The 10,290-nt window shown below is 35.6% G+C and overlaps 1 long non-coding RNA gene across 1 annotated transcript; it reads left to right on the forward strand.

Annotated features, from left to right (window-relative positions):
- The first annotated feature begins 287 nt into the window (after positions 1-287).
- LOC125249590 lies at positions 288-7,578 on the forward strand. Its single transcript, XR_007180588.1, has 5 exons — positions 288-429; positions 547-650; positions 5,278-5,373; positions 6,591-6,688; positions 7,128-7,578. It is a non-coding gene; the product is annotated as an uncharacterized LOC125249590 (long non-coding RNA).
- The last annotated feature ends 2,712 nt before the right edge of the window (positions 7,579-10,290 follow it).

Below are 10,290 nucleotides of genomic sequence, written 5' to 3' on the forward strand. Positions count from 1 at the left end.
AGACCACAACTCGTGTGTGTAACCTGGTCAATGGATTCACATATTGATCAATAATATAAAATATACAATGATGTGATCATAACTGATGTGAGTAGTTAAATTATTTTGGATGAGCTGTTTTTATGTTCTGTTCAGGGTCTCTGAGACCCCAGCAATAAAACATGATTAAATGCATTTTCCTTTATGCAACTGAAGCGCCAATGTTTTCAAACCAGCTGTCTCGACTTTCCGATACTGCATGACGTTTGACGTTTGAAGCTTCAAACGTCATTAATCACGTGGTATTGTCATTTCGATACAAGCATCGGTACAGTGTGTGATACAAAAGTGCTTTGAAAACTGCGTCGGAGCATCGGAGCTCCGGTATCAACCGTCCCATCACTACATAATTTTTTACAGTTTATGCTCCAGATCGTCGTATTGATGCAAGTAAGTTTTAAAAAGTCATTGAACAGTTATTGATAATGACGTTAATGATCAGATAACAATTTTAAATAAGTGTATTGCGATGCTTTTTTTTTTTTTTAATTATCTCCTTCCTTTTAGGCTGTTTTGTGATAGAGAGAAATAGAAAGTAAGTTTGTGAGCTGCCTGAAGCACGACGAACGAGCTGCAATGTCTTCTTTTGTGAAGAATATAACAAATATCAGGTATGATTATATGGGATATTTCATTTCACTTAGCACAGCACATTACATTTATCCTAATGTTCAGTTAGGCCTGCTGTGAGAGAATTTAAAATAGAATAAAGTGTGACGTAATGATGAAATGGTGTATTCAGAAGAAAGATCAGTCATTGATGTTCTAGTGCAGGAATAATGTTTACTCCATGCATAGTGTACTTATATTTATTAGAGCTATATGTTATGAAGAGTTATCCTGAAAATGAGCCCATGTTATTTTTATGAACCTTTTGTTGTTGCTGCTGCTGTTGTCAGCTCAACATTCATCATTATCTCATAGCATAATGTAATGTTCAGGTCGTTCTGAGCAGCAGAATTTCTTCAATAGGAAGATCTCAGTGTTGATCTGCTTTCAATGGCAGATCAAAATACTTAGAGTATACATTTCATTCAATATGTACTTTACTGAAATCATGATAAACTAAATCATGCCAGGAGCACAGCAGAAAGAAACTCTATAAGATGGAGGATCAGATTTAGTGTTAGTTTATAAGAGTCACACAGCAAACACTCAGTAATAAGGTAAAATGAAGAAACTGGCTTGTTCAGAGTCCAGTAGAGCTGTAGGGTTGAAAATTAACCTCAGTTACAACTTTAGATTCTCCGCCATAAAAGGCATTTTACATTCAGAAACTGTTGTTCACGCTTTTATAACTTCACGTCTTGATTATTGTAACTCCTTGCTTTATGGTCTACCCAAAAAAGTCATAAATCGCTTGCAGTTCATTCAGAATTCAGCTGCTAGGGTCCTCACTTTTACCAAAAAATCAGCTCACATCACCCCTGTCTTACAGCAACTACACTGGCTCCCTGTTACTTACCGCATCCAGTTTAAGATTCTTATTCTAGTTTTTAGGGCTCGTCATGGCTTAGCACCTTCCTACCTTTGCAAAATGATTATCCCCTATGTCCCTGCCCGTACTCTGAGATCGAGCACTGAAAACTTGCTTGCAGTATATTTTCATTTTTTATATTTCAGCATATCAGCTCCTAAGCTCTGGAACAAGCTACCACAAAACCTTCGTGATATCTCCTCTCTTCAGACCTTTAAACATCTGAGGTGGATCTTCCAGGTGTCTCAACTGTTCCTGTTTTCATGTTACTGTAACTCAGAGTATCACAAGATCACTGATATTATTACAGTATTTATCTTGAATTAAGTGTGTGTTGCTTTGTATGAAAGTGTCTGGAGTATGCAGTTGCTCGTCTATTAGACCATCAGAAATCATGTCAAAAATTAACAAAAAACAAACAAACAAAATGACAGTATTGCACAATTATATTGTGTTAAACTATTGTTTGCAATATTACACCTCTTCAAATGAGCCTGAAGCACCACATTTAGTAAAATGTTTCTCTCTTAATTTCTCTTTCCTCTTTGTGTGATAGGGAAAGCTCCTAGCTTTTTTTGCGTACGTACACTTATAGGATGAAAGTTTTATAAATGAGGCCCTGGTTACTCCGGAGGTGATTTGAGTATAGTGAAGTCACTGTCATGTTCAAGAGATCAGTTTGGTGATACCCTAAATTCTGACCCTGCCATCTCAGGCAACATTTTTTCAATCTTCTGTGATGTAATTTTGGTTAGCCCGTGTGAATTGTAGCCCCAGTTTTCTGTTCTTAGCTGACAGGAGTTGCACCGGTTTGTCTTCTGCTGCTGTAGTCCATCTGCTTCAAGGTTTGACTTGTGCGTTCTGCAGACATTGGTTATAAAGTGGTTATTTGCATTACTGTTGCCTTTCTTTTATTTTGAACCAGAGTGGTCATTCTTCTCTGACCTCTGGCATCAAACAGGCATTTTTGCCCACAGGACTTCCACTTACAGGACACTTTCTCTTTTTTTCAGACTATTCTCTGTAAACCCTAGATATGGCTGTGTGTGAAAACCAGCAGTTTCTGAAATACTCAGACCAGCCTGCCTGGCACCATCAAAAATGCCACAGTTAAAGTCACTTAAATCTCCTTTCTTCCCGATTCCGATGATCAGTTTGAACTCAGTAGTGTGTTTACCACCATGCAAAGCACACAATTGCATGGGGCCCCTCGAGATTTCTCCCGAGGGGGATCCCACAGAGGTGTAGTCTACGTGATACACGGGTAAATGCCTTATACCCACTAGGAAACGTCAAGGATTTCCGTATACCCATTTATAAAAGTCAGAGGATACGGATTTGGCGCTCTTTAATGTGGCGTGACAGATCGCTGTAGCCTCAGCTTAAGAGAAGCGGCAGCTTGAAGCACACGTGAACTGATCCTCTCCTGCTTTAATACCAGTTACAGCACAAAATAAACATGAATGATCATCTAAACATATGTTAAAAGATACAGTACAACTTACTGAAATCTGTATCATGTCTTATGTAATCGCTCGTGGTTCAACCGCGAAAAGACGTTAATAAGACAGCTTGTAAACAAACAAATGTAACATCACATTTACCTCAGAATAAACACATTAAGTGACCATAAACTCGTCAGTCAGCTAGAAAAATGAACTCTAGAGAGAAACATTTAGGTGAATATATGCACCAGATTACATATTAATAATTATTATTTTTAATGTTTTTTAATAGCCTATATGAGTGGTTCCCAAACCTGTCCTGGAGGACCCCCAGCCCTGCACAGTTTGTATGTCTCCCTATATCTGACACACCCATTTCAGGTCTTGATGTCTGTACTAATGAGCACATGAGTTGAATCAGGTGTGATAGATGAGGGAGACATACAAACTGTGCAGGGCTGGGGGTCCTCCAGGACAGGTTTGGGAACCACCGGTATGTTTGAATAAATCTGTCAAGTTGGCAGTCACCATTTAAATGTTTATATTTCAAAAAACGAATTGGAGTAGAAATAATTTTAAAGTTAGTAGGCCTATTATTTATTATTATAAATAATTCATTTAGTGTAATTTAAGTTTGTATACAAATCAGTTCATTTTAAGCTTCAATTCTATTAATGTAGTACCATTCCCAGTATATTTTACAGCATTAGTTGAATTTTCCATGTACAGTAGCTGATGTGTCCAAAATAATTGATATCAAATCAAATTGTGAATTGAAATTCATAACTATGATGACAGATTGGCAGGAAATGGTGCAAAATGGTGACATTGTGACATAATGATAAGCCTCATCTTTTATTGTTAATAATAGTTGCAACTCTTAAATGTGCATTGAAGATTGTCGGCTGATAAAATCTGTGCTCCAGGGACCATGTTTAAACAGTAGAAAATCAGTCCAGTCTCTTCAGCTGTAAATGTCATTGGCTGTTAAAGTCTTGTGTTGCTTATAATAAATTGACATGTTTATAACGCACACATAAGCATTGTTTCAGAATATTCTCAATCTCACTGATGAATACAGATATCTCTCAATATGAAAGCTATTTTAGGCTGGGCAGTGTAGTTGTAACCATCTCTCAGCTCTGTATCAAAGAAAAATTTGGTCTTATTTGATCTTTGAATATTGAGAGAGTGCGATTATGGTTGCACTTATTGTAAAGTGTTACTATAAAAATGAATAACAGTTTTCTCTTCTTATTATTTACTAGTACAAACAATAAGGTTTCATTTGTTAACATTAGTTAATGCACTGTGAACTATCATGAACTAACAATGAATGACTATTTTTATCAACTAACAAAGATTAATAAATACTGTAGCAAATATATTGCTTGTTGTTAGTTGATGTTGGTTAATACATTAATGTTAATAAATGAGACCTTATTGTAAAGTGTTACCATTTTTATTTATACTGTTTTTATATCTGTGATCAGATTGTGGAGAGGAGTTCAGTTAGGAGGTCAAAAGCTGTAGAAGCTCATAATTCATGTACAGTAAGATCTGAAGAGACTGAAATCATACAGGAAAGAAGTCAGTCAGTTGAGTTGGTGGCAAAACCTTTTACATTACTTGAGTATTGTTGTCTTTTACTGCATATGATAATTCAGTCTCAGAAAGTAGAACTGAAATGACATTCATTACAAAATGATTAGTTAAAACATTTCAAATACACCTGCAGAATATTTTTTCTAGTCATGTATTTCGCCATCTGGTCTCATCTCGTGAACTCAATCTCGAGTCTCGTCTCGTCTCGTGAGATACTGGTCTCGTCACACCCCTAATATGCATTAGTGAGTGTGGCAGAGCTTATGGGGTGTCGCTCGGGGATGGGTGAGTATGAGGATCATACTCTCCTCCCGGAGATTTGCTAAGGGCCCCCAATAACCTAAACATGTACATCAGCAGATATCACTGCTGTGTTTGTGTTTCACTGTTTTTGTTCATTTTGAGCAATACTGAAACTGGTTTTATGCAAGTGAGATGAGCAAATATATGCTCACATTTAGTCTAAAACTACAGTAACCGTCACGTTTACACACAACGCCTCTGCACTTCTCATTTTTCCCAGCATGGGGACAGGAGAGCTGTCAGTCAATACATGGGGAAAAAAAGTAACTTGTGTTACTTGCTTGAAAAAGTAATCTGATTGTGTAACTCATCTTACTTGTAACGCATTAACCCCAAGACTGATAGTAGATGTAAAAAATACTTAGAAATGCCATAAAGATTTTTTTCCTTTCTGCTTTGTGTCATTAGTGAAAGTTCAAGCTCAAGTGGGTTCAGCTCTGCGTCTGCGATGAGTGACTGGTCAAAAGATGGTGACATGCCTTATTTCAGACAGATAACACCAAGGTATTTCATGTGTTTTGTGTTACAGCATTGCATTAGCTTAATATATTTGTTATAGAAATGAACTAGATAAATCAAACCACTGAACACAATGACTGCCAGTGTGACTTCCTCTTTATTTAACACGGTGTGAAGCTCCTTTCCAGTAACACAGTTACACAAGCAGCCACAAAGAGACATGAATTCACCATGGAAATAAAACTTAAACCAAACACAAATACGTCCCATCTATCCATTAATACTGAGACAAAATGCGTGGCTATAATTAGTGATTGACCGATACTGATTTTTTAGAACCGATACTGATAATTTGTGTGTTTATTTGCCTGATAACCGATATTTATTTACTGTTATACTTCTGTTTATGACATGATTACAACACCACTGAACTGAACAAACCATTTTATTTATAACAATCACTCCCTTCTTGCACAGAAAACAGAAATCTTATTTATATACCAATAAATAGAGGGGTCTGAAATAAGCAAAATAAATATAGAATGTATGTTTTCAAATGAAGCAAATAAATTAAAGACAGGAGTCAAATCAAGTTTGCAGAAATGTAATACTTCATTTTAAAGTGCAGTTTTAGTAGATTTATAAGCTTTTTAATAGGCTGAAGAGTGAAGAATAATTCACTGGATAATATTCTCTGGAATACTGGAATATAACAAACAAAACATCATATTTTATTGCATTTCTCAACTGGTATGTTATATCAGAATTATTAATAATGTTTTTGCGATCTAGATTATGAAATATCTGTTGACAAAGCACTGTTTATCTATGCATTTACACACAACTCAAACTGCGATCGCTCATGGAGATAATAAATAATTAATTTCCAGAGTTGTGTTTACTTGGATGTTTAGTGAATTAATCATAATTATTTAAACATTTACTATATAACCGTGTTGTAAACAAGTGAATCTTGTTAAAAGTTTCATGACCCTGCTGGAGCATTTCCTGTAGCCTACATCAACCCACTGAGTGAACAGCAAAATGCAGATGAATTCATTTCCAACATGTGCTCATTCATGGCTGTATTATTTAATTCATGCAAAGTTACTTCTGTTTTTGGACAGGACTTGACTGATTATCTTAGGTGACTCTGTGAGCTTGTCTCTTAGAGACTGTGTACTCAAAGTAATGGAAATATACTATTTTGAAATATGTGAAACCCAATATTTATTGTTTTGTTTTCTGATTCCTTCTTACAGACTAGACAGTGAAAGCTGGCTAAAACGTGTTGGTGGCTGGATTGCATCTTGGTTTTAATCTTAGAAACCTGTGAAATGAATGAGACCATCATTATCAGGTGATTATCCTCTGAAGATCCTCAATATAATACTGCATCTATGAAGAATAATGAATGTGTGATGTCTGTATAACTATCTAAAGTTTACATTATTAAAGTGAGAAAAAGAGAAAGAAACTCAATGTCTATGTGAAATTTTTTACATCTTTAATATACGCTACGTCAGATCAGGGATTTTTAGGGAGATTTTGCCAAAAACAATTCATAAATACAAACTATTCAAAACCTACAGCTGTTATGAATTCAACATGTGTTTGTTTGAAAGCAAATTTAAACATCTTCAAATAACTGCTTTAACAAATGTAAAGTTTATTATCCTATAGATCTGAAGTATTACTATTTAAAAATGATGGCTAATGCACACAGGTGGAAGAAGTTCAGACGTACAAATGTAATAATGCAGCAATAATGGAAACGTGATAATTTTGTGTTTTTACAGGTTGAATACAGGAGGAAGAAGAGCTCGGGTGGGATATTGGGACTAAACTCAACCATAATGAAGCCATTCATGTTTCTTATCTTAAATCTGATCTTGTATTTCTGTATGTTTTGTGTTATATCCATCTTGTGATTTATACAGAAAATATTTAAATTTGCATTTGTAAGTTGTTAGTGCTAGTACTAAGGAGAGGCAGATTCTCCTTGTGCAACACATTTATTTGAAATAAACGCTTGATTCTTAATACTGTGTTGTTACCTGGATGAATAATGACTGTTTAAGCTGCCAACTGTTTTTCAGATAAAATCCTTCACTCATTCACTGATATTCAAGAAGCCTTTAATCTTTAAGTAATGGCACTAATAATCAACTTTTGAACTGGAGCTTTTGTGTAAATTCAGTCATTTTGTCTTGTGGTCTGTATGTAAACATTTGTTGTGTAAAATAGCTTTAAAAAAACTATACAGTATGAAACTTTTATTACCCCTTGTATTTTTTAATTAACATTTTGCAAATATACAGACTTGTTATTTAATATGAATCCCTGTGGACCATTTTACCATTTTAAATAAAAAAAGGAAATATTTTGAACAGGAAAATGGAATGCAGGGTCACCTAAAACTGCATCACTTTCCAGTAGAATGTAAAATGTATGTAAAAAAAAAAGATCAACACTAAAGTCACATGGGAAGTGTGTTTTTGCCATTATCAGTGGACAGGGAACTTCAGATGTTGCTTTTGGATTAAATGAACTTGAGAGTGTTAGTGAAGTTGGGACAGAAAAGATCAAATCTGTTGTTTTGTCACACTCTGCATCACTTTTGTGGCAGATAACATATTTGTAGTGGAACAACAGGCTTGTTCGACTTGAAGCAGCGTATGTATATGACATCAAAGTACAGCGAGAGCTATTCAAAAGCATAAAGCCATCTGCTCTCGAATCGCTCTCACTGTATTTGATGTCATATGTGGGTCTGTGCAGCGACGCTTCAACTCGAGCAAGACTAACGTCTGTCCTAAATGCATCTCAGGCCCTAGTATTAAGATAATAGTATTAAGATGCTTTTTAGTCCATCACATCACAAGTAGACAAGGGAGAGACGTATCCATATACACCTGATGTTTTAATCCATCTCCTTTGACCTCTGATTTTTCCAACAGGAGGGTCTATAGGTGGGTAAATGAATGGGCTTTTTCAGATCTTTTGATCTAATAGGCAAAACAACCACATGCAATTTACACATGAACGGTCGACGGGAAAAACACAGACAGCTGCAAGACCGCACCAAACACAGTAAATGTGTGTTAGAGATCAGTATGTTCATAGAACATTGTGCTTAGTACATTTCTCATCTTCAATCCAAACTTAGGTCTTCAGCTGGCAAAGGTTAAATGCCATCTGGATAGTGCACTTCCTGTTATGTTTACTCATTAGGTCAGTAGATTGGTTGTCTTTTGTGGCTGTTCGAACACATTTGAGCACATCTACAGCACAAAAATTCAGTCTAATGCGTTTTTTGCCTATTCTGGAAGTGGTCGAAAGTGGACAAGCTCAAAACATTTTAGACCCCATTAACACCACCTGTATTTAGTGTCGTCCACTTGTCATCTGATCGACCAAAATGCATCTTAAAGCCAGGTGTAAACAGAGCCTCAGACCGCAGTGAAGCTCCACCTACTTGCCTGTCAATCATCCACTGAGCTGAAACAAATGCTTTAAACCTCGCTAGTTACATTCAGTTTTTAAAGTAAATAACCACCTCAACAGAAAACTTTGAGAAGTGTATAAATGCACAAATCTTCACAGAACTTGATTTAACACAGTGACACAAACCATGTGATGCATATCTGAATTTAATACTTAATACAGGTACTCCACTAAAATAATGGTGATTTCTACTCTAAACATCATAATTCTGTTTAGATCAAAATCCAAGTAAATCTTTAATGAATCCTGCACTTTAACCTAACTTTTCTTTCCAGAGACCTTGGCATTTAAAAAAAAAAAAAAAAAAAAAAAAAATTGTTAGATTAGATTAGAACTGAACATTAGCTGTTCAGTTAATAACGGAAAATCTTAATTACTTAGATTCTTATGCGCTTTATTTCTTTATCCAGTCATGGTTTTCATTTATCTGTGTTACTGATGTCTGTCTATTTGTTAATCAAATTTATTTTATCACACTTGTGTTTTTCATGTGTTGTTAATGCAGTCAGAAGCTCTACAAATCATCCCATATGCACTTTCAGCACATAATAAACCATATTTTGTGACATAAACCATGACAATAATTTGTTGTTTTTATCCTGTTGTTTACTATATTTATTTGCTTGTTCTGTGTCGTTGTGGGTTTTGTTTCTTTTGCTGTTGTCGGCTGTAAGGACCTTTTGAAATAACTGAAATCATTTGGCAATGATATGGTGATATGGGACTGTAATGCGGTCCAGACCTGCTGGATCTACTTTAGCCGTGTGTTTCCCTGAAATTAACTCCACACCTTATAACGTTCCTCAACCAATCAGATTCAAGCATTCAACAGCCCTATAACAATACTTAAATATTTTACTCATACTAAATATCGGCTCAAAGATGCACTAGTCATCAACACATGAGAGACATGCCAGTGAAACACAAGAAACAGTTGATTTGTGAGAAGAACAATCATATTATTTTCTATAATCAAAATAAAACCTCCTTAAAATTGCAATAAATCAAAGTCGACACAACAGCCTCTTAAACGTCTACAAACACAAGTCTCAGTTAAGCTCAAGTGCTCAAAGAGGACAAAAGTAAACCAATATCCTTCAAAAAGCTCTCTTCAAAATAACAGACAAATAAAATAATGTCGTCAAATTAAAAAGTCAAAGTCTTCTTGCACTGGACGTTTCGGTCTCAGGCTGTAGTCATGTCCTTCTCAAGTCTCCTGTTTTCCTCCTCGTGTAGTTTTTGTTTGTTTTAATTTTTATAGTATTAATAAAAAGCCCTCGCCTCATCCCTTCACCCAACCTAACGAGATGAGGATCAGATAACATTTTATGGCAAATTACTGCAGAAAAACAGATGGGAAAAACCGGAGGTGAGAAAAGTGCCACTGGACACACCATAATTTCTCCACAAGCTCAATCTCTCAGACGAAACAGTGTCAGTCAGAAACTACAGTGA

The sequence above is a fragment of the Megalobrama amblycephala genome, linkage group LG1, assembly GCF_018812025.1.
Source record: "Megalobrama amblycephala isolate DHTTF-2021 linkage group LG1, ASM1881202v1, whole genome shotgun sequence".
NCBI lineage: Eukaryota > Metazoa > Chordata > Actinopteri > Cypriniformes > Xenocyprididae > Megalobrama > Megalobrama amblycephala.